General features: G+C 35.5%; 1 long non-coding RNA gene across 1 annotated transcript in view; it reads left to right on the top strand.

Annotated features, from left to right (window-relative positions):
- Positions 1-359: 359 nt before the first annotated feature.
- The window catches only part of LOC140524228 (uncharacterized), an 83,624-nt gene continuing 58,733 nt past the window's right edge, over positions 360-25,250 (top strand). The window contains exon 1 of the long non-coding RNA XR_011973625.1: positions 360-731. This is a non-coding gene — a long non-coding RNA (uncharacterized lncRNA). The remainder of the gene's footprint in view (positions 732-25,250) is intronic.

Here is a 25,250-nt window from a genome sequence, read left to right as displayed (position 1 = left end):
TGGGGTTTTCTTGGTAGAGATATTGGAGAGGTTTGCCATTTCCTTTATCAGTTTCTTTTACAGAAAAGTAACTGAGGCAGGGTTAGGTGACTTTCCCATGGTCATATGGCTAATAAATGTCTAAGACCAGAGGTGAACTCAGGAGACTGAGTGACTCTAGGGCCGATAACTTTATCCACTGTACCATCTAGCAGTCTCTTGTGACACTGATTCTATTTCTATTTCTTCTCCTTTTGTTTGTCAGGAAGTGATGGTACCAGCCACCACAATCTTATTTATTTGTTTGTCTTAGTGTTAAGTTGGAAGCCAACTTTTGCACACTCCTCTTTCACCCTCCTCAAGGGGCTTCTTAAGTTTTTTTTCACTTACGGCCATCAAAGTAGTACTCTCTGCAATCTGAGATTATTGATATTTCTCCTGGTAACCTTAATTCTGACTTTTGATTCATCCAGCCTGGCATTTCACATGATTTACTCTGCATATAAGTTAAATAAATAAGGTAACAATATACAGCCTTGCAATATCCTTTTCCTGTATTAAACCAATCAACAATGTTCTATGTTTGGTCGTGATTATTGCTTCTTGATTCACACAGGTTCCTCAGAAGACAAGGAAGATGATCTGGTACTCCCATCTCTTTGAGGACTTGCCACATTTTGTTTGTGGAGGACAAAGAAAGGAAAGACACATGTCTGAAACCACCATCTCAGGATACAGCTAAGTTCAAACAGGTTATGACAGATCTAGCTTATGGTAATGCCGAGATAACAGAGTAGGATGAGAACAGAAGATCCCTGGTGCCATGATACCATAAAAGGCTCATGTTTTCAGAAAGTCGCATTGCCTTAAACAAATCTTTTGTCAAATACTCTTGGTAGCTTGTTTCATGATTCGCTGCAGACCTCCCTGATCTAAAATTTCTGCTGTGGCCTAAGGCTTCCTGCTTCTGTCTCATCCCTTTCCCTTAGATTTGACTGTTGGAAAGAATCACAATCTAGTTTGGCCTGACATTTGGTTTGTACTTACTTGTAACTGAATTTGTATCCTACTCATTTTCTCCTGGGAAGGCTTTGAGGGATAGACACGGATTTAACCTTAATCTTCTTCATATGCAAGTTCATTTTTGGAAAGATATTAACTTCTTGAGAATGGAGAGAGCAGGACATGAATGAAAAAGGCTATCACAATTAGTGAATAATGAGTGAATCTATTTATCCAAAAAAATTCTCATCAGAAATTGCATATATCACACAGAACATACCAAAAATGTATAGAGTGAATGAACTCTTTACAGGAGATCAAAATGACACTATAATCCAACAAAGTGAGAGTTGCTTATCTAACATAAAGGGAAATTCCCTCAGATCTTTGTGGAGGCAAATTCAAAATCAGAAATGGTCTGAGGTGCCAATTTCCCATATATATGTGTATAGCGTCAAAAATATATCTTTATCCCTCTTCCCATGTCTGGAGTCAATTTCCCCCAAAGACTAGCGTAACATGTTCTCTCTTGAAAAACAATAATAAGACCATGTCTCCTTTCCAAAATTTTCCACCAATTCCATACCTCAAGCAGGCTTGCAGCAGAACATCACCTTCCCCCTACTCCCAGCAGTTAGGACAGTCTCATGAAAAATACCCCAGGATTTTCACCAAAATCCAGGTAATAGTAATAATTGTATTCAAATTGCCAGTCAAATATAGCATTACAAAAAAAATATCAATATTAAGAATGTTTAGGGAACAGGAACTTCTCTAGTGAAATTTTCTGATTAAGAGAGGATTAATCTATTCTATTCATTTTAAAGTTTAGTGATTATATTATGTTGTGACATCTCCCAACCCCTCTGTTCATTTCATTATATTCCTGAATAAAAGCAAACATGAAACAGCCACGGTTTTATTTTAATATTGTGTTATTTATTTCATGAAATATTTCCAAAATATGCATGAAACTTTTAACATTATTTTATTAATTGAGTTTCAAATTCTCTCCTTTTCTTGCTCCCCTTACCCACTCTTAAGAAGACAAACAATATGAAATTGAATTTACAGATGAAGGCATGGAAAATGTTTCCATTTTAGATATGTTGGAAAAGAAAACACAAAGAAAATGCAAGAAAAAGAAGGTTTAAAACAAGTATGCTTCAATCTGTACTCAGAGTTCATGAGTTTTCTTTCTGGAGGTAGATAGTAATTTTTATCATGGATCTTTTGAAATTGTCTCTTATCATTGTCTTGATCAGTGTATCTAAGTCTTTCAAAGATTATCATCCTTCCAATATTGCTGTTATTTTGCATAGTGTTCCTCAGGTTCTCCTCACTTTACTTTGCTTCAGTTCATGGAAGTCTTCCCAGGTTTTTTGAAACCATCCTGTTCAACATTGCTTATACCACAATATATTCCATCATAATCATAAAGCATTTTGTTGTTAAGTCATTCCCCAATTGTTTGGCATCCCTTCAGCTTCCAAATCTTTGCCAAAACAAAAAAGAGCTGATATAAATAATTTTGAATATATAGGCTATTTTCTTTTTCCTTTGCTCTCTTTGGGATCCAAACCTAGAAGTGGTATTGATGGGTCCAAGGGTATGAAGAGTTATATAGCCCTTTGAGCTAAGTTCTAAATTCTCCAGAATGGTTGAACTAGTCCACAACCTCAAATAGTACATTAGAGTCCCTATTTTTTCACATCTCCTCCAGTATTTGTCATTTTTCTTTTTGGTAGTATTACCCTATCTGATAGTTGTGATGTGGCATCTCAGAGCTGTTGCTTTTCTTATTATTATTTTAATAGTACTGTATTTTTCCAAATTACATGTCAAGACAATTTCTGCATTCATTTTTACAAGATTTTGAGTTCCAAATTTTTCTCTGTCTCTGTACTCCTCCTTCTGAAAATGGTAGGCAATTTAATATGTCATACATGTACTATCATGTAAGCATGTTTCCATATTAGTCACAATTGTTAAAGAAGAAACAGATCAAAAGCAAAAAAAAACATGGAAAGGAATAAAGTAAATGAAAAAATATGCTTTGATTTGTATTCATATGGATAGCATTTTCCATTGTGAGTCCTTTGTAATTGTCTTAGGCCATTGCATTGCTGAGAAAAGCTGATTCATTCATAGTCGGTCATCACACAATGTTGGTGATACTGTATACAAAGTTTTCCTGGTTCTTCTCATTTCACTTTGCATCAGTCTGTGCAAATCTTTTCAGAATTTTCCAAATTCTGTCTGTTCATCAGTTCTTATTGCACAATTGTATTTCATTACATTCATATGCCCCAGGTTGTTCAGCCATTCCCCAACTGAGGGGCATCCCCTTAGGCACCAATATTTGGCCACAATGAAAAGGGCTACTATAAACATTTTTGTACAACATTTTTTTTTATTAAAATTATTCTCTTTCTTCATGATGGCATGAAGATGAGCTTGAGTTTTCAAAGGTTAGGTCAGTATAATAGAAGCTTGGGTAGGCCTATCTCTCTAGAAGAACTTCATTTAGTGGTTTTGAAATGGATTGCATTTCTATAATCTAAAATCAGCTTATTTAAGATCTGAGGATCCTTACCATTTGGCAGCAAAGTGATACCTGTTTGGTTACTGCAATTAATGAAACCATCTACGAAGGAAAAGATAGAGAATGCACATGAGCAAAATGATAGAATAACTGAATATTACTCTATACATCCCTGACATGTTGGATTATTTTCTGGCTTATGAACCATATTAGATATCTATATAATCCATACGTAGCCCTTCATCTGGCCAATATAAAATATAAAATGAAGGGTGGTTATGTATTTTTTATGACTCTTTCTAGGTATAACATTCTTTGAATTCTAAAGTAAAAGTACAGAAAAATCTGTTAGTCAATGAAGATTTATTAAGTGTTTATTTGTACATGTGCCAGGGGATAATGCTAAGTATTGGGGAGACAGAAAGCAAAATAATCTTTGCCATCAAGGAGTTTATATTCTAATGGAAAAGAATATATACGTATATATTGACATATACATACATTCATACACATATATTCTCTTCCATTAGAATATAAACTCCTTTAAAGAGATGCATATGCATGTGTGTAGGTATATATACATATATGCATGCAGGTACATGTTTAAATTTGTATGTGTGTATATGTAAATATGTATGTGTGTACACACTATCTATTTATCTATCTATCTATCTATCTATCTGTCTGTCTGTCTGTCTGTCTGTCTGTCTGTCTGTCTGTCTGTCTGTCTATCTATCTATCTATCTATGAAACTGGGTGACTCAGTGGATAGAGTGCCGGACCTGGAGTTAGAAAGTCCTGAGTTTAAATCCAGTATTAAGTTCTTACTAGTTGTATGGCCCTAGACAAGTCCCTTAAAACTGTTGGCCTCAGTTCCACATCTATAAAATGACCAGGAAAAGGATATGGCAAACCACACCAGAATTTTTGTCAAGAAAAACCCAAATGGGGTCACAAATAATTGGACACAGCTGAAGTGACTGAACAAAAAAAGCCCCTTTCCCCCCAATGCATGTGTAAAGTTGCATGTGTGTACACATAAAGTAGATGGAAGGTAGCCTGAGAGGTGAAGGCCCTAGTTTCTTGGGATAAAAGTCTCCAGGAGAAGGTAGAATTTGAGCTAAATTCTTCTTTGTAAATATATAATTTATTTATTTTTCAGTTCTCAACATTTATGCCACAAGAATTTAAAATCAAAATTTTCTCCCCATCTCAACCCACCCCACCCCAGAATAAAATGCACCCCATCCACCCTTCTTCCAGTCTGTCATCCCTTCTATTACCCCACCCCCCCCTTATCCCATCCTTCTCACCTCTATTTTCCTGTAGGGCAAAATAGATTTCTGTACCCCATTGCCTGTATATCTTATTTTTCAGTTGCATTCTAAAACAGGTTTTAATATTCATTATTAAAGTTTTGAGTTCTGTATTCTTTCCCTTCCTCCCTCCCCATGCACCCACATTGAAAAAACAAAAAATTCAATGTAAGTCATACATGTGTAACAATGCAAAACACTTACATAATATATATGTTGTGAAAGACTAACTGCATTTCCCTCTATACTATCCTACTCTTCATTTGTTCCATTCTCCCCTCTGACCTGTCCTCCCACAATAATTTTTGCTTCTCATTATCTCTTTCTCCACTTTCCAGTCCTGTCTATTATCTTCCTTTTCCTATTCCCTTCCCCCTTGCCTTCCTGCAGGGTAAAGTAGATTACCATATTCAACTGAGTGTGCTATTCCCTCCTTAAGTCAAATCCCATAAGAGTAAGGCTCACCTATTTTCTTTCATCTCCCCCTTCTTCCCCTCCCTTATAAAAGGTTTTTCTTTCCTCTTTTATGTGAGACAATTCGTTACATTCAACCTCTCCTTTTCTCTTACTCCTAGTACATTCCACTTAACAGTAAATTTTATTTCTTAGGCATTCTTCCGTCGTATTCACCTCACCCTATGCCCTCTGTCTATGTATATAAATATATGCACACACCCATATATATATATATATATATATATATATATATATATATATATATATATATATATATATATATATACACACACATGCCAATTCATATATAATATACACATACATACCCACACACCCCTACATGTATATATATTATATGTGTATAATATATATATACACACACACACACACACATATACACACACATACACATACACATATTCCCTCTAACTATCCTAATACTGTATAAGGTCTCATGAGTTACAAATAATATCTTTCCATGTAGGAATTTACATAGTTCAACTTTAATGAGTTCCTTAAGGCTTCTCTTTCCTGTTTACCTTTTCATGATTCTCTTGATTCACATATTTAAAAGTCAAATTTTCTACTCATCTCTGGTCTTTTCAACAAGAATGCTTGGAAGTCCTCTATTACATTGAAATTCCATTTTTTCACTAAAATATTATACTCAGTTTTGCTGGGTAGATGATTCTTGGTTTTAATTCTATCTCCTTTGACCCCTGGAATACCATATTCCAAGCCCTTCTATCCCTTAGTGCAGAAGCTATTAAATCCTGTGTTATCCTGATTGTATTTCAACCATACTGAATTGTTACTTTCTGGCTGCTTGTAATATTTTATCCTTGACCTGGGAACTCTGGAATTTGGCTATAATATTCCCAGGAGTTTTCCTTCTGAAATCTCTTTCAGGAAGTGATTGGTGAATTTTTTACATTTCTATTTTGGGGCAGCTAGGTGGTGCAGGGAATAGAGCACCAGTGCAGGAATCAGGAGGACCTGAGTTCAAATCTCATCTCAGACACTTGACACTCACTAAGTCACTTAATCCCAATTGACTCACCCTGGGTCATCTCCAGTCATCCTGATGAATATCTGGTCACTAGATTCAGATGGCTTTGGAGGAGAAGTGAGGCTGGTGACCTGCACAGCCCTCCCTCACTCAAAACAAAGTCAAGTGCAAGTCATGTCATCAATTCTCTGGTGGCATGGTCTTCTTCAGCAGCGAAGGACAAATACACATTTCTATTTTGCCCTCTGGGTCTAGAATATCAGGGGAGTTTTCCTTGATAATTCCTTGGAAGATGATGTTTAGGCTCTTTTTTTGGTGATGATTTTCAGGTAGCCTAGTGATTTTTAAATTACCTCTCCTGGATCTATTTTCCAGGTCAGTTGTTTTCCCAATGAGATATTTCACATTGTCTTCTATTTTATTTATTCTTTTGGTTTTGTTTTATAATTTCTTGGCTCCTCATGAAGCCATAAGCTTCTATCTGCTCCATTCTAATTGTTAAAGAACTATTTTCTTCAATGAGTTTTTGAACCTCCTTTTCCATTTGGCCAATTATGCCTTTTAAAGTATTTTTCTCTTCATTGGCTTTTTGGACCTCTTTTGCCATTTGGGTTAGTCTATTTTTAAAGGTGTCATTTTGTTCAGCATTGTTTTGCATCTCCCAATTTAGCAAGCTATTGACTCATTTTTCATGATTTTCTTGCATTGCGCTCATTTCTCTTCCCAGTTTTTCCTGCACCTCTCTTACTTGATTTTCAAAATTCTTATTGAACTCTTCTATGGCCTGAGATGACTGCATATTTTTTTGGAGACTTTAGAGGTAGAAGTCTTGACCTTGCTTTCTTCCTCTGATGTTATGCTGTTCTCTTCCTCATTTGAAAGTATGGAAGAGAATACCTTTTCACTAAGAAAGTAACCTTCTATAGCCTTATTTTCTCCCTTTGGGACATTTTCCTAGCCAGTTACTTAACTTTTTTGAGTCCTTTGTCAAGTGGAGGGTGTTCTACCCTTGGTTTCAGAGGTTTTGTGCAGCTATTCTCTGAGATGTCTCAAGACCTGTAAGTTCTCAGTTCCTCCAAGGTGAAACAATCATGGGAGAAGAGTTAACTACTCTTCTGGCCTGTGCTCTGGTCTGTGGACAACTAAGAGCATTCTTTTCTGCCATGGAACTGGCAGTAGGATTCCCTATCCACAGCCACCACCAGCTGCATCATGCCAATGCTCCTTCTCACCCCTGAACCACCACTCAGGACTGAAAAGCAGATCAGCACCTTGCCCCCCCCGCCCCCAGCAAGGTCTTTAGGCTGAGGGCTCCAAAAGTAGAAACTGATGCCTCAATGGCTGCCACCACCCTGGGACCAGGGCTGCCACAGGACCACATCTCTCACTCAAGGGAAAGAGCTTTCTTACTGACCTTTGAAGCTATCTTTGGTGTTTGTTGGTTGAGAATTCTGAAAACCACAGCTGCTTCTTCTTATTCCCTGCCCTGAAGCCTGCTCCAGTCTGTTCCATGCTGTGCAGGCCACGCTAGGCTGGCCTGCAGTCTTCTCTGAGCCTTGTGTGATAGACTCTTCCTGTTGGCCTTTGAGGCTACCTTGGTCTGAAAATCTGTTTCACTCTGTCATTTTGTGGCTTTTGCTGCTCAAGAATTTGTTTAGAGTCATTTTTTTACAGGTATTTTATGGGCTATGGGGGGAGAGCTAGAGCAGGTTCATCCTTCTACTCAGCCATCTTTGCTCTGCCCCTTGAGCTAAATTCTAAAGAAAACCAGAGATTATAAAACAGTATTCCAGGCACTGCAAAAGCAAAAGCACAGAGATGAGAAATGGAGTGTTGTGTTTAAGGAATGAGTGCTGAACAGTTGTTTTTAAATTAAGTGTGTGTGGATGTGTGCGTGTGTGTGTGCACACATGCATGTGTGCACATGCATACTTGTTTTTGTATTTGGGTCTGCATTGTTTGTTGAAAAAGCAATGACTTTCTCCTGCCATCAAAAATAAGCGAAGGAATAAAGGTTCAGTCTATGAAATACAGGCAAAGTTTCTGGTGTATAAGTGTATATTAAATGTTTTTCTCTATTTCCATATATTTATCTATAACAGATGTGGAAGGAGGAAGCATTCTTACCAGACACACAGGTAGGAAGAGGTGAAGAAACTTGTACTAAATCAAACAAGTAGTAATTAACGGACAGGATTTTTTTTTTTTTGCAAATTTATTTATTTTAGTCTTCAACATTCATTTCCACAAGATTTGACTTCCAAATTTTCTTCTCACCTCTCCCCTCCCCCACCCCAAGATGGCATGCATTCTGATTACCCCTTCTCATAGTCTGCCCTCCCCTCTAACACTCCCTTTCCTGTCACTTTCTTGTAGGACAAGATAGATTTCTATACTCCTTTGCCTATACATCTTATTTCCCAGTTGTATGGAAAAACAATTTTTAACTTTTGTTTTTTAAAACTTTCAGCTCCAAATTCTCTCCCTTCTTCCCTCCCTACCCACCCTAATTGAGAAGGAAAGTGATTCAATATAGTTTGTACATGTGTATTTATGCAAAACACTTCCATATAGTCATGTTGTGAAAGATTATATTACCTTCTATCCTATTTTGCCCCCCATTTATTCTGTTCTTTCCTTTGGCCATATCCCTTTTGAACAGTGCTTCCTTTGAACTACCTCTTCCTCCAATTTTCCCTCCCTTCTAGTGCCTGCCCTCATCACCTTCCCTCTAATTTCCTATAGGGTAAGATACCCAAATGAGTGTGTATACTATTTCCTCCTTAAGCCTAATCTGATGAGAGCAAGGATCAGTCATTCCTTCTCACCTCCCTCCTCTTCCTCTCCATTGTAAAAGTTTTTCTTGCCTATTTTATGTGAGATAATTTACCCCATTTTATCTCTCCCTTTCTCCTTCTCCTAATATATTTCTCTTTCACCCTTAAATTTTATTTTTTAGATATCATCATCTTCATATTCAACTCACCCTGTGCACCATCTATCTATCTATCTATCTATCTATCTATCTATCTATCTATCTATCTATCTATCTGTCTGTCTGTCTGTCTGTCTGTCTGTCTGTCTGTCTGTCTGTCTGTCTGTCTATCTGGATGTATATCTATCTATTTCCTCCAACTACCCTAATACTGCAAAAAGTTTAATGAGTTATAAATATCATCTTTCTATGCAAGAATGTAAACAGTTCAACTTTATGATTTGTTACAATTTCTATATCTTTTTTACCTTGTCATGTTTCTCTTGATTCTGGTATTTGAAAGTCAAATTTTCTATTCATCTCTGGTCTTTTCATCCAGAATGCTTAAAATTCTTCTATTTCATTGAATATCCTTTTTTTCCTCATGAAGTGTTGTACTGAGTTTTGCTGGGTAGGTTATTCTTGATTTTAATCCTAACTTCTTTGACCTCTGAAATATCATATTCCAAATCTTCAAATTTCTTAATGTAGGAGCTGCTAGATCTTGTGTTATCCTGATTATACTTCCATAGTACTCAAATTGTTTCTTTCTAGCTGCTTGCAATATTTTCTCCTTGACCAATATTCCTAGGAGTTTTCCTTTTGAGATCTCTTTTAGGAGACAATCAGTAGATCCTTTCAATTTCTATTTTACCCTCTGTTTCTAGAATATCAGGGCAGTTTTCCTTGATAATTTCTTGAAAGGTGATGTCTAGGCTCTTTTCTTGATCATGACTTTCAGGTAGTTCAATAATTTTTAAATTGCCTCTTCTGGATCTATTTTCCAGGGCAGTTGTCTTTCCAATGCAATATTTCACATTGTCTTCTTTTTGTTCATTCTTTTGGTTCTGTTTCATAATTTCTTGACTTCTCAAAAAGTCATTTTTTTCCCATTTGCTCCATTCTAAGTTTTAGGAATTCCTTTATTGAGTGAGCTTTTGAATTTCCTTTTCCATTTGGCCAATAACAGACAGGATTTGTATCTGGCCATTTATGCAACCACACAATCATGCTATTTTTTATGATGACAAAAGTGTAGAAGACTTTGTGAAATGTTATTTTGTCATATAGGTAAAATATAGCTGTAGAATTTCCATACCAACAGTCTTGTGAATTAAAAAAAAAAGTGATAATAGATTATAATCCCCTGATTTTCATGAAGTCATTTGATTCTTGATGATTAATGATTAATTTTCTAGGTTTCCATAATGGGCTCCATTATTAATATGATCTACATTCATTTTCATATATTTGAGGAAAAATATGGTTCCCTGGGAAGCCCAATGCATTTTAAGGTAGAGAACATGGGTTGGAATGTTGAATCTGCTATTTATTATATGTATGGCCTTATAAATACCAATTTCCTGGAACTTGTTTGGCTTATCCACAAAAAGAAAGTATTTATGTAGTTCATCTCTAAGTTCTCTTCACATTGTTAATTAATGTTCCTATTTTGATAAATATCTTTCTAAAATTATCTGCAATTTTCTATTTTATTTATACTTTTATGTTGTTCATGTACACATTTTCTCTCAGTACCTTTTATTAATATTTATTTTTATATCACATTCATTTCTTAATATATCTCTGTCTTTCAGCTAGAGAACTGTCAAATATAACAAATATTTAAAATACACATATATTAGTCATATCTGATTATATATGTATACATATATATATACATGTGCACACAAAATATACATATATGTATGTGTACACACACAGACATATACATATGCATATATATATATATATACTTACTCACCTCACATTTACAAGGAAATTGTTTTAGAGAGAAGGTGTTACCAGGTAGGTGGTACGGTGGATAGAGGGCTGGTCCTAGGGTCAAGAACATTACATTTCAAATCTAGCCTCAGCTACTTACAGACTGTGTGCCCTCAGGCAGGTCACTTTACCTCTGCCTCAGTTTTCTCAACTATAAAATGGGGATATTCCTCTCCTATTTCTGAGGATAACATGAGATAATCTTTAGTGCCTGGCATACAGTAAGAGTTATACAAATGCTGTCATTACCATAATCATCATTGTCATTTTTTTCTTTAGAACAAAGTTTGGTCATCATCATTCAACCATAATTTGAATCTGAGTATTCCTGACTGCAATTCCACACTCTCTCTACTGGTCCACGCAGTATGAGGCCCTGAAAAATCAAATGACTTACTCACATTTATTCACATGGTTTAGCTATATAGACTGTATAGAGTAAGTAAGTGGTTCAACATCTTTCCTCTTACTTTCCCTCATGTTTGTTCTTGTGACTCAGTTATACATGTGTGATCAAATTATTCATGGATTAGTAATTTGAATACTGATCTTCTAATTTAAAATTCAGAGACGATTTCCATTACACCCCATTGCCCAACATCTAAGCATGAACTTTTGGTAGGAAAGTATGTAAAATAGAAACATCTTACTGGCAAGATCATTGGTTAAAGGAAAGGCATAAAGAAGAGTTTTTTCTTGCAACTTGCCATTCCTGAGAGGCAGTCAGGCCCAAACAGTGAAGGAACAGGATAGGAACCCAAGGTTATTCTGATTGCCTCAAAGCACTGTGGGAACCAGGTTTACTGACTACTCCACCTTTTGGTTGGGCAACATAGCTCTTTTAAGCAGATAGACTCATCTGCCCACTGCAAAGCAGAGATTCTAGCTGTCCAGAAGATCTCATCTTATCATTAGAATCATAGGTTTAGTCCTAGAAGGGTCCCTACAGAACATTGAATCCAATCTCTTGAGAATGTCTTATGTGATTGGAAAACAATTTCACAAGTAACATGATCCTGCTTGCTAGACAACTTTTTAGAAAGGGAATCACAGCATGACTTTATCATTCTGTTGAAATTTTGATCTATTTAGAAAATTACTGAATAATTTAGCAGAAAACAAATTAAGAAGGATTAATACACGACCTAATAAAGATTTTATATTCTTTTTCAGTTTATTAATATATGTTTTCAGAGTTTTTTTTCCTTCTGAAGACTGCTTTCAATGCATCTCAGAAATTTGTGTATGTTATCTCTTTATTATCATTTTTTCATATAGTTGCCAATTGTTTCTACAACATGTCCTTTTAACTGCCTGTTATTGATGGTGGTCTCTATTTAGGCCTTTATTTTTTGCTCATTTCTCCTGTGTTAATTTCTATTTTATTGATTTGTAGTCTATAAGTTTTGTGTTTAGAACTATTACTTTTTAGCACATGGACTGTTTATGTAAAGGTATTATATAGTTCTGGGAAATGTTTCTAATTTTTAATTTAGAAATGCCAAACATATTTCATTCTCTAACATTTCTACATTTTCCTTTTTTTGTCTTTCTTATATATTTTTCAAGTTGTGAGAGAGATACATTAGGGTCTCCAATAATGACTTAATATTTGTCTTTTTTTGCAATTCATTTAAATTTCATTTTGTGAATTTTGATATTATTTGAAACATTCTTTTGATATTGGTTCACTACCTGTCTTTCTTCATTATGTAATGTAGTTTGCCTCTTTGTCTCTCTTGAAACTACAGAATTTTAGTTTTGCTTTTTCTAAAACATCATTACAAACCCTAATTTTTTTTAATGACCTGAAAAGATAGTAACTTTTCTTCCTAAAATCCTATTTCTAAGGTCATATTTTTCTACCTCTGCTTCTACATTTTTATATTTACTGGCTGCCTTTGGGGAATCATTTACTATTAGGAGTTGTTATCATGTCCAGGGAAGTACAATTTACTTCACAAGGCTATTGTAAGGATCAAAAGAGTTAAAATTTGTAATGACTTAGAATAGAGCTTTGAACTTGGGACATTTTTTGATAATAACTCCTAGATCTATTTTTCAGATCAGTTATTTTTTCTGATGAGATATTTCACACTTTGCTCTGTTTTTTCTTTGACCTTGTTTAATTGTTTCTTATTGTTTTATGCAGTCATTAGCTTCTAAATTAGTCCAATTCTAGTTTTTAAAGGAATTATTTTCTTCAGTGAGTTTTTGTACGTTTTTATTTGACCTTTCTCCTTTTTTATACTTTCTCCTTTTTAAACTTTCTCCTTTTTTATACTTTAACATATTATTTTCCCAAATAAATGTAAACAGTTATTAGCATTCATTTTTTAAAATTTGAATTCCAAATTCTCTCCCTCCCACCTCTTCCCCCTCATTGAGAAGCATAACAATTTGATATAGGTTATTGCATAGCCATCAACCATGTCAGTCATATTATTGCTGGGGATGGAAGCTCAATTCCAGGTGGACAGTCTCGGGCGGGTAAAGGTGGGAACTTCTAAATCTTAGAGTTCTCACGAGACCCCCCAGGAAACGACTGGGAATCGAGGTGAACCGAGCTATCTTGTGTATTTCCGCCTCTTCCCGTGAGAAACGTGATGGTAGCGAGCTCTCCCCACCCTCGAGATTGTCCCGGATCTGGGCACACTATTGTTATCTAACAGCATGGTATTCAGATGCAAACTATGCTGCTGAAGTGTTTAAGTAGGATCAGGAAAGCCTGAAAGTTCTCTTTGGCGGGAGGGGCGCGGAGCGGACAGGACAACAAGGCTCTGCTTTTCCTCTCTCTTCTCTCCCCTCCCCCTCTCTCCCCACTTATACTTCTACTTCCAATCTCTTATGGTAAGATCTTTACCTCCTTGGGAGATTCTTCACTCCCTCCTAAGGAAGAATTCCCCTGCACTTGTAACTAGACCCTGAAATAAAGATCAACCCTTGTTCGACTCTGGAACGTCCTTTCTCTCATACGAGCATCCGGTTTGGCCAACCGAAGACCTCGGGATAGAGGTAAGAAGACTCGGGTAGCCCTCAGGCTTCTAGGCCTGGCATATTATAAAGGAAAACACAGTCAAAAAGTAAGAAAAAGAAAAAAAGCAAAGAAAAAGTATGCTTCAATCTGCATTCAGACTCCATCAGTTCTTTCTCAGTTGGGGAATGGCTGAACAAGTTGTTGTATATGATTGTGATGGAATAATATTGTGCTATAAAAAGTGACAAGCAGGATGCTCTCAGAAACTGGGTATAGATTTTACAACCAGTGTCTCTGATAAAGACCTCATTTCTAAAATATATAGAGAACTGAGACAAATTTCTAAGAATGCAAGTCATCCCCCAATTGATAAATGATTAGAGAATATGAACAGTCAGTTTTCAGATGAAGAAATTAAAGATATTTATAATCATATGAAAACATACTCCAAATCACACTTGATTAGAGAAATAGAAATCAAAACAACCCTAAAAATACCATGTCACAACTATCAGATTGGCTAACATGACAAAACAGGAAAATTATAAATGCTGGAGAAGATGTGGTTAAATTAGAGCACTAATTCATTGTTGGTGGAGTTATGAGCTGATCCAAGCATTCTGGAGAGCAATTTGGAACTATGTCTGAAGGGTTATAAAAACGTGCACACCCTTTGACACAGTAATACCAGTTCCGGGGTTGTATCTCAAAGAGATCATAAAAAATATTTAAAATATTTATTATTGATAAATTTATAAAAATATTGATAGCAGATTTTTTATGGTGGTCAAGAATTGGAAATTTAAGGGATGTCCATCAGTTGGCGAATGGCTGAACAAAATGTGCCATATGAATATAATGAAATTCTATTGTGCTATAAGAAATGATGAGGCAAACTTCAGAAAAACATGGAAAGACTTCTATGAACTGATGTTCAGTGAAGTGAACAGAACCAGTAGAACATTGTACACAGTAACAGACACATTGTGTGATGACTAACTGTGATAGATTAGCTCTTCTCAGCAATGCAAAGTTCTAAGCAACTCCAAAAGGTTCATGAGGAAGATGCTATCCACATCCTGAGAAAAAACTATGGACTCTGAATGCAGACTGGAGCATGCTATTTGCTCTCTCTCTCTCTCTCTCTCTCTCTCTCTCTCTCTCTCTCTCTCTCACTTTGTTTTGTTTCTCCTTTCTTGTGGTTCATCTTATGGTTCATTTCGTGGTTCTAATTCTTCTTTACAACATGACTAATGTGAAAATATGTTTATCATGAATGTATAAGAAGAGACTATATCAGATTGCATGCCATTGTGGGGAGGCAAGGAGGGGAGGGAGGCAGAGAAAATTTAACACTCAACAATTTGTGGTATGCAAAGTTGAAAATTAATAATTAATTAATTAATTAAAAACAAAAAACAAAACCTAAGTATGGACCAACATTTGCAGACCAACACCATATACCAAGATAAAGTCAAAATCAGTACCTGATTTATACACCAAACAATACCACTACTAAATCTGTATCCCAAAAAGATAAAAGGGAAAGGATCTATATGTACAAAAATATTTATATAAGATCATTTAATGGTAGTTAAGAACTAGAAATCAAAGGGATGTCTTTCAATTCTAATTGTTTGTCCTTTATTCTCAGAGGACCATGACAACAGGAAGATGATGCCATGACTTGCAAGTAAATTGGATTTAAGTGAGGAAGGGCTATGCAAGGTCATCAACTTCACTATCTCTTCTGGTAGTCCACCGGCAAGGTATAGATCAGGATGACTGGAGATATACTCCAGTAATATCCTTATGTTCAATAGAAGTATTTCAATCAGCAAATACATTTTCTCTCTCTGTTCCAATTAGCTGTTGGCACAGCATCAACTGAATTTAATGATCATTTTTGATGTATTATGAAAATTTTCTGAGGAGTTTTGGGGAAAGATCAGGTGAGTGTCTGCTTTTTCTCCACCATCTTCTTAAACCACTTTTTAAGGAGTTTTTTCTTCAGTGAATTTTTGTGCCACTCTTACCACTAGGATAGTTTTGTTTTTTTTTTTAAGATTTTATTTTCTTCAGGCTTTTTTGTTCCTCTTTTTCCCAACTGTTTTCTTTTCATAATTTTCTTGCATCGTTCTCAATTACTTTTCCAATTTCTCTTCTACTTCTCTCACCTCTTTCTTTAACTCTTCTAGGAATTCTTATTCAGCTTGAGTTCAATTAGTGTTTTTCTTTATGGCTTTGCTTGTTGTTGTTTGGCATATGATTGTCTTCTGAGTTTATATCTTGGTCTTCCCTGCCATTGTATTAGCTTTCTATGGCCATTTTTTGTTGCTTACTCATTTCCATCTGGATTTCCTGGCACTTTCCCCAATGGCACAAAAGCTCTTTACCTTATTCACTATCCATTCCCCTCTCCACCATTGTTTCCTTTTTCTTTGTGTGATTGGATAGAATAAGCACCTCCTGCTCCATACCTACACCCAGAAAGGCTCATGGGTGGTAAAAACAAAAGAAAACAAAACATAAAAGGTACATCTTTCCATACTGTGCAAACTAATATTAAGCCTATACAGAATGGCAATAGTGGAAAGTTTGGTGGTTCTAGCATTAGATGACCTAGGTTTAAATCTCAGTTTTTCTAATTTTAACCATCTGACTACTGGCAAATAATTTGACTTCTCTGAGCCAGAGTTTCTATATCTTCAGTGTGTGGATGGAGATCACTTAGGCAACAAGCATTTCTTAAGTTTTAAATATGTTTTAGGCACTATGCTAAGAATTAGGAACACAAAAAATGGCAAAAAAGATCCTGCCTTCAAGGAGTTTACCTAATGTTGAATGTAAATAGAAAAGATTCCCTGTGGGCTCCATATTGACTTAGAAAACCATAAATTAACATGACCTAGGTTTTATTGTATTTTATTTAGTTAGTTAAAAGTTGCCTATTACATTTTATCCTGATTCAGGCAGCATTTGGGAATTTTGTGGATTATTTGCTACCTCTAGATGAGTATCTAAGGTCCTTTTGAGCCCTGTGTTTATGATTTTGTGATTGGTTTGACTAAATATAAGATATAGTAGAAATGAGAAGTCAGTTGGACTGAAAGAGTAGGGACAAAGAAAGAGCAAGTCCTAGTTCCCTGGACGGTACATATGAAAGGATAAGTATAATTATCAAGCCTCTTAAATGCTGTGATTTTCCTTTTTGATTTGTTATTGTATATTTCTGTGCCGAGCCTACAAGTGAACTATTACTGGGACACATCTGCACCTTTGAATAAAGACTATAATCGTTATAACACCCTACTTTATTATTCTTCTTTCCCATGTGGTTTCCATCTGTAGCTTGTTAATAACTCCAGAGAGAATCATGGGTTCACAGTAGGCTAGCTGAGCTGTATGAAATAACCATGACACCAATTGAATATTTGGGGTCTGAGGCGTAAGACTTGGATATAACTTCATTTCTATTTGTCACCCAACTCAGGAAAAGTAGAACCTCATTAACTCTATTTCCACATTCAGATGGCAAAAGCTCTTTGCTTTGTATTTTCTCATTCTGGAATTCTGCATTCTTTTCAGCAGTAATTCTGGGTCTTGGGGTGGTGGTCAGAACACTAAAATGATATGAACTCCCAAAACAGTAAAAAATCCACAATTGCTTCAACAGACTAGATATATCTGTTTGGCAAGGTTCAAATATATAACATCATCTCACAATGATACAGTGTCCCTAGAGGTGGAGCATTATGTCATGAGATCTTTGTGCCCCTTTGATAGTCCACTGTCTCTAAAAAAAACCCAGGATATTCTTTTACCTTTTCCCCTGAATGTTTTTTTTTTTCATTTTTTTTTAGCGAGGACTCCTTTGTAACCTTGTTTCAAGCTGTATTGTATTCAATTCTATATGCAACATTTCAGGATTTTTTTTTCTCCCTTTATATGTTCTTTATGATACCTCTATTATTAAGTACATTCAATTCCTCAGTGACCAATTTGCTTTCGAGAGGTTAGGAAGTGGTGTTGCTGAAGCAATTGCATGTGGTATCTAGTGCTGGGCAAAGTGCAATATAATTTGTGATATGGGACATTCCCACCCCCTTCACTCTTGCTTTAAGGTTTATTTAGAATTCAAGAAGTTGTTTTAATACTAAAAAGCCATGATCCATTAAAGAGAATTATTTAGCAAAATTTCTAAAAATACCAGTGCAAATTGGTTTTTCATGAAATTCTGTTGCCTTATTATTTTGTCACCAAGTAAAAGGGCTTTTAAAAAAGCTGGAGGGAGAATATGAATGCCATAAATATTTCATTTCCATAGCACATCTTGCATTGTTCTTCAGTTTCAGACCTTGCCAGCAGTCAACACAGTAGTAAATTTCAGCACCTGTGGACCTGTTTTGGTAATTTATGATTTCCATTAGATTTCCATTAGAGATGGACTGAAATGGTTTGAAAAGTTCAAGCAACCCTAGACATAAGCATAGTCTGCCTGAGAGATGATTTGTCTGTGGAATTTTACAGGACATGGATTCTTGGTACCTACTTGTTACCAAGGATGCCATGTGGGATTTGAGGCTTGGGGTCAAGAATAAATTATCCAAATTTTATGTCATTGATGAGACTGATGCCACAAACAGTACAAACAAAAATTTCATTCGAAACCATTGCCTGATTTGCTCATAGCCCTGGAATGATGAAGTTTGTTTGTTTCTACATAGCCCAAAGAGGATTTGGGTGGATTACAGTCAATGCGTGAGTTTTCTGCTGGTTCATCTCTTTGGGTTTCTCTCATATCCAAGCCCTGTGGATTCCAAGTGAAGGAGAACTGTAAAGAACCTCTATACCAGCCTGTATCTCACAAAGTCCCTCTGTAACACTTCTTACAAGTGGCCATCCAAATGTTGCCAGATAACCCATTTTGATTTTGTTTGTCACTAGTTTTGGGGAATTTCTTTTTCTGGAAATAAAGCTAAAATCTCCCTCTTTTCCACTTGCATAATTCCTAATTTTGCCTCTTGAGCCAAACAGAACAAGTATAATTATCTGCCATATTACATGCCTTTAAGTAAATGAGGATAACTATCATCCCCCTCCCCTGCCCCAAGGTTATTTACGTTCAGTATTAAATAATTGTCGACCAGTCTTATACTGGTTAATCTTGAGGCTTTCCTTCACTCTGGTTACCATTCTCTGTTTTCTTCCCAGTTTATCATTATTCTTGTGCCTGGAACTGAACAAAGTATTTCAGATAAGGACTTACCAGAGCAGATATTATAATCATAATAGATGTAGAACAGGAAGGGAATTCAGAAGCCATCAAGTTCAACTCCCACCTTCTGTAGATGAGAAATTAACGTCTAGGAAGGATAAATGATTTGCCAAAGATCCCACAGGTGGTAGGCAGTGAAAGGTGGGATTTGCACACAGGTCTTGTTCCAGAGTTGCCATTTTTCTCACTGTGCCTTACTGAGTAGAGTAAGGCTACCAATCTGGCACACCATGATCCTCTTAAGGAAGCCTGATATTATAGACTTCTCTGATTTTTTTTCCCCTTATTTCAGACTTATTAGCAGGCTTGATGTTCATCTTCATTTGTCAGAGAGAGGATGTTGGCATAGAATCCTAGAGTTGGAGGGGAACATCAAAGGCATTTTATACCATGCTCTAATTAAAGTGTTAAAATCTACTTCAGTAAATATCCCACCTATAAATGATCACCATTCTCTGCTTGAAAATATTTCTTAATAGGGACCACACTAGTAAATGAGGCAGACCATTCTATTTTTTAACCCAGCTCTTTTTTTAGAAACTTCTTCCTCCCACTGAGTTAGAGCTTCCCTTTCACTTCCAAACATTCACCCAAGTTCTGCCTTCTGGAGTCAGTTTAATCCAAAAAGCAATTATTGATGAAATACCATATGCAAGGCTTTGGGTTAGGTACTGGGTATATATGAAGCTGGATAGTTAATCTCTTTTCTATATGAAAGGTGTTTATATAGCTTTTGTAAGTGTATCTGCTATTATTGTGAATATTCTTCAATCCAGTTCAGGGTAGGCAATATTGTTAAGTAGGGAGACTTTAATTAGCCACTTAAACTTTCTACTTCCTCATGCCCATTTCCAATACTTAGGGTCTTCTCCCCCCTTTTCTTTTGATTCATCTTTTCTGTATCAAACCACAATTCTGAAAAAAAAGGATCTGATATTAGCTATTTATAGGTTAGTGTGTGATCTCTCTCAAGGCATTTGCCTCTTAAAGCATCTAACCAGTTTTTCAACCTTCTGATTTTTCTTCTATTAAAACAATTTTTAGCATCAGCAAACAGGTTGGGGAAGAATACTGGGCAACTCCCTAGAGGTTCAGAAATTATACAATATAGATGTCCCCCATGAATGAGGCCAGCTCAGCTTCCCAGGGCTAAAGTTGTTTTGGTTTCTGTCACCATCATTAATATTAATGACGGTGATCCACCAGCCAAATCCTTTTATATACACTGAGAATCCATAACTGACAAGATTATATAAATAATCTAAGTGCCTTCAAAACTATCCAGGATATTCTGTATATTAAATGTAGTAGGTTTTACTTGAATATTTTAATTGTTCACTCTCTCATTTTAAAGTAGAGAAATGAAACCAGTAAAACCTGCAATATACATGTACATGTGTGCGTTTATGTATGTATTGATAAATGTCTATATTGAGACATTCATATACTACAAGTTTTTTATATTGATTTAATGTAATTACATGTGCTATATTCAATAATCTACACATGCATATGCTGCTTTATAATACATGTAAAATTGAATACTTGTAGTTTTTTGAGTATATATGTGTTTAGATATTTTCATCTGTGATACAGCATGTTGCAAAAGTATTAGTTCAGTTTTAAGCTACTAAAGTGAACTTGAAAGGGAATTAAGATTTTGGGGAGAGCTTCTATGTTCATATATATTATTTATGTAAATATATAATACATACATATATGTATATTTATCTGGGTATATATGCACATACATGCAGCTATGTATTATGTATGTGTAAATATCTGTATATATGGATCATGCATCTACAATATACATTTTGTGTGTTCATGTATGTGCATATATATATGTACAGCTTATTGAATGTAACAAATATAAAAATGTGAAATCCATATCAAAATGTTTGCTCGTATGTGTGCTTATTTTTATGCTCTGAATCTTTGATTTCATAAGTGCAGGAAACTTCTGGAGTGAAAACTCCCTCTACCGATGCAGATCAGACACTATTCTACAACTCATAGTATTACAGAATTGACTAGAGCGCTACTCTAGAGATTAATTTGCTTGCCCGGGTCACAAAGCCAATCTATGTCAGAAAAATAACTTGAGACCAAATCTTACTGTTGATGAAGCTGGACTTCTAACCATTATCTCACACTTCCTTTCATGTGTCTATCTGTTTTTCTGTCTGAATAGATGCACCCTTATGTATATGTGCATATGTATGTGTGGGGGTGGTGTAAAAGAGAATTAAACATAGTGCAGTCACAAATGTCATCTGATGTATCAGCTGATGTATCTTAATAAAAATATTCTTTCTCTTTTCCCTACCACTTTTCAGGATACATCATTTGAGCAATAGGCCACTCCATGGTGTTTGTCCTGCTAAGATAACGTCATATTCTGAGTGCATTTTGCAATGCTTTTCAATCACCTGAAGCATGGTATTATCTCAGTAGGATGCATGCCCTTTACCTTCCAAAAGCAAGAGAAAGGGGCTCTTCGGGAAGGCCAGCAGAACAGTGACTTTAGAAAGCCACAACTGTTACAAATTTAGGGAAGTCAGTGGTGGATGTCAGAGATTCCTCCCAATTCCTTCTGCTCATCAAACACAAACTTGCTTAAGCTATGTTTTATTTTGGCTTAGAAATAATTTTACCATCTATGTTTTAAAGATGAAATCAAGGTTTTATTGCATCATTTCATGATTTGAACAGTTTTAAGAGAATCAATGTACCACAAGCATTTATTTTATAATGAAAATAACTTACATTAATACTGAGCTTTTAAAGTTTGTAAAATACTTTAGATAGAAGATCTCATTTGGGCTTTAGAGATACCTGTGGGATTTTATATATGAGCTAACTGAAGCTAAAAAAATTTGAAGGGACCTGCCCATTTTCAAAAGGTTGATCAGAAACTAAGATTTCTTGGTTTTAAACCCACTTCTACCAGCTACATCATACTGTGCTTTATACAGTACTATTAAGGGTTCAGCGTCAAAGATACTCAATTGAGGTATTTTTTTTACTACACTTTAGAAATATACACAGGTGCATTTCCATCACCATTTGTAGAAATAAGCAGGTTTGTATAGTGCAATATGTGTTCATAATACTCATTTATAGCTGTATATATGCATGTGGATATATGAATATATGTGTACATATATACATATACATGTGTCCTATATATACATATACATACAAATGCATATGCATTGTTCCACATATATTAATATCTAGGTACATGGATATATGTATGTATGTATGTATTTTTACTTATCTTTTTCATAAGATATACAATAGACATCATATATATACATGAACAGAAACGTATATGCAGATGTGTTTCTGTATATATGCATACATATATGCCTACACATATGTGAGTATTTTATTTTGCTCAGTGAGTAGCAGAATTGGCATTAGAATACATGATTATAGATACACATGCATATGCCTGCACATGCACATCTATATATACACGTTTGTATTTCTGTATGTAGTTCTGCCAATGGCACACTTTTAGGAATATGAACAAATACATAGAGTGGATATGGAATCAGAGGCCATGGTTTCTAGGGTTAATTCTGTTACTTATTATTTTTGTTACCTTAGTCAAATCATTTTTCTTCTCTGAGCTTCACTATCCTCATTTGTGAAATGAATAGGTTGTGCTAAATAATCTCTAATTCCTCCCCTCCTCACATACATATGATCTATGATACAGGTATCAATGTCTTAGTACTGTCAAAACTCTGGAATAGCCCCTAAAGCAATTGTCTTTGCTTTTCATACGTAGTATATCTCAGAACTCTGTGTCTTTTCTGTGTTTCCATTCTTCAATACATTGTGCTGGTTCCCAAAAACCCATTAAGAGGCATATCTAAGATCGAGTTTTAAGATGGGCATGTTGTGAAGTCAAATCAATAATTTGGGGACGTGGAAAACCAAATATGCACACATTTACTCCTAAAATACTGAGGGGAGAAGCCTTGAACAAATGAAAGATTAATGTCCGTGAAAACATGTAGCAGAGAAAACTACACCCTCTTACTTACTAGGTTCTTATCAATATTGAATTGAATCAAATTTAACTTAGTGAAGCTTCCCCCAGTTATTGTGGGTTAAAGGGGAGTCCTGATATTTTTAACTTTTTAGAATATGTAAGATATAAACCAGATCTTGGATCTTTTCATGGTTTGGACAGAGTGGGATTGATACTATTTCCGGGTGAAGGTAAAAGCATAAATAAGCAGAAATGGAACTGGGCTTGGAGTATAGAGACAGGTCTGAGAAACATGGAAGGTTCTTATTTAGGGTACTGGATAATTGGTAGTTGATAGTTTAGGGTACTGGGCAGTTGATAGAATGGATAGTTGCAATGGGATAGGAATATGGAGTTCCTTGGAAGTCAGGCAAAAGAAATGGGCTTTTGATTATGGGAAATGGTGAGTGAGTAATTCTAATATTCCCATACTATTTATCAATAATCCCTAAATATTTAATGCTGAATGCTCCTTGGCTATGAGTTATGGCGTAGCCTCCACAGAATTAAAAGTTTTAGGTCATCAAAAGGACAATAAAGAGGGAATATAAGTGGACTACAACTTCTTATCAACATCATCATTACTTAATAATTACAATGTTGATAGTTAGCATTTGTCATGCTTTAACATTTACAAATTAAGTATTTTATTTAATTTCATAATATATTAGCAATGAGGAGCTGAAGAGAAGTTATGTATGAAATGTCATCAGAGAATAGAAAAGGAAGTAAATTGGTCGTGTTTGGGGATTAAGGAATTAGTAGACTTGGACAATTCAGAAAGTCTTTAGCATACTGAGTAGATCTTCTATTAATGATGTTTTTGGATTACAGAGGCAACAATCTCCCAAGATAAGCACGTGTGATTTGTCTATGTTCTACACCTTTGAAGACAGTATACAGAATTATGAGATTTCAGCTCCATCACAAGATTGAAATGTGTTCTAATCCTTTTTGTCTCTTACAATCTCCCACTCCATCCTTATACCCAGCATTAGCTAGCAGATGATTTGGGTGAAAGGCACATGTGTGCTAATCATATTTTATCTAGCAGGGCTATATTCCTTGATCCAGACATTGAGAGACAGTGATATAATCTCAGCCTGAGATATAGAAACTATCAACAAATTTGTTCTAAATTGATATGAGTTTTTGACCTCTAGGTTTCTGTAGAAATGTTGACATTTCCTGAATCTGAGGCTCCTGGAAGGAGGAGTTAGGAATCCAGTCACTTAGGGTCAGATCATTGATTAAAGGTTGAAAGGAAACTTATGAGTCATCTGGTTTCACCTCATTTTACAGATGATGATACTGAGGTTTCAGAGACATTCATTGACTTTCCTAACGTAATAAACTTAATAAGTAGGAGAGTCAAGATTTGAATCTGTCTTTCGACTTAGAATCATTTAAGGGCACCACAAGAAATCCTTGTATAATTTTGGGGGCTACCTTTCAAATCATCCTCACTTTGACTTATATTATTTCAATTTTTCTAGGCAACTTCAGAATATAATTTAGATAGACCTTGTGTCTAGATTCACATAAATGTGGATAAAAAGGTCTCTAGATCCCATGAAAACACTCAAGGTAAAATGCATATGTTATATTTAACACAGTCTTGATTCTATGCAATAAAATGCATAAAACACAATTTCACCATAATTTATAAACAATTAACACAAATTTCCTCTCTTTCTGGCCAGTCCTCCTTTTCATATATATAAAACCCCTCTGCTTTTTGGACTCTCCTTCATAAGAAAATAACCTATGAGTCACTTGTGTAGCAAACTCTATATTCCAGTCAATGGCATTTTCACTCCAGAAACCATATGTGAATCTTGGTGTCTCACATCTTTTCCCTAGGAGCTCATGCAGGCCTCC

Source organism: Notamacropus eugenii, chromosome 1 (assembly GCF_028372415.1).
Source record: "Notamacropus eugenii isolate mMacEug1 chromosome 1, mMacEug1.pri_v2, whole genome shotgun sequence".
Classification (NCBI taxonomy): Eukaryota; Metazoa; Chordata; class Mammalia; order Diprotodontia; family Macropodidae; genus Notamacropus; species Notamacropus eugenii.
This window is presented reverse-complemented; position numbering and strand designations above follow the sequence as displayed.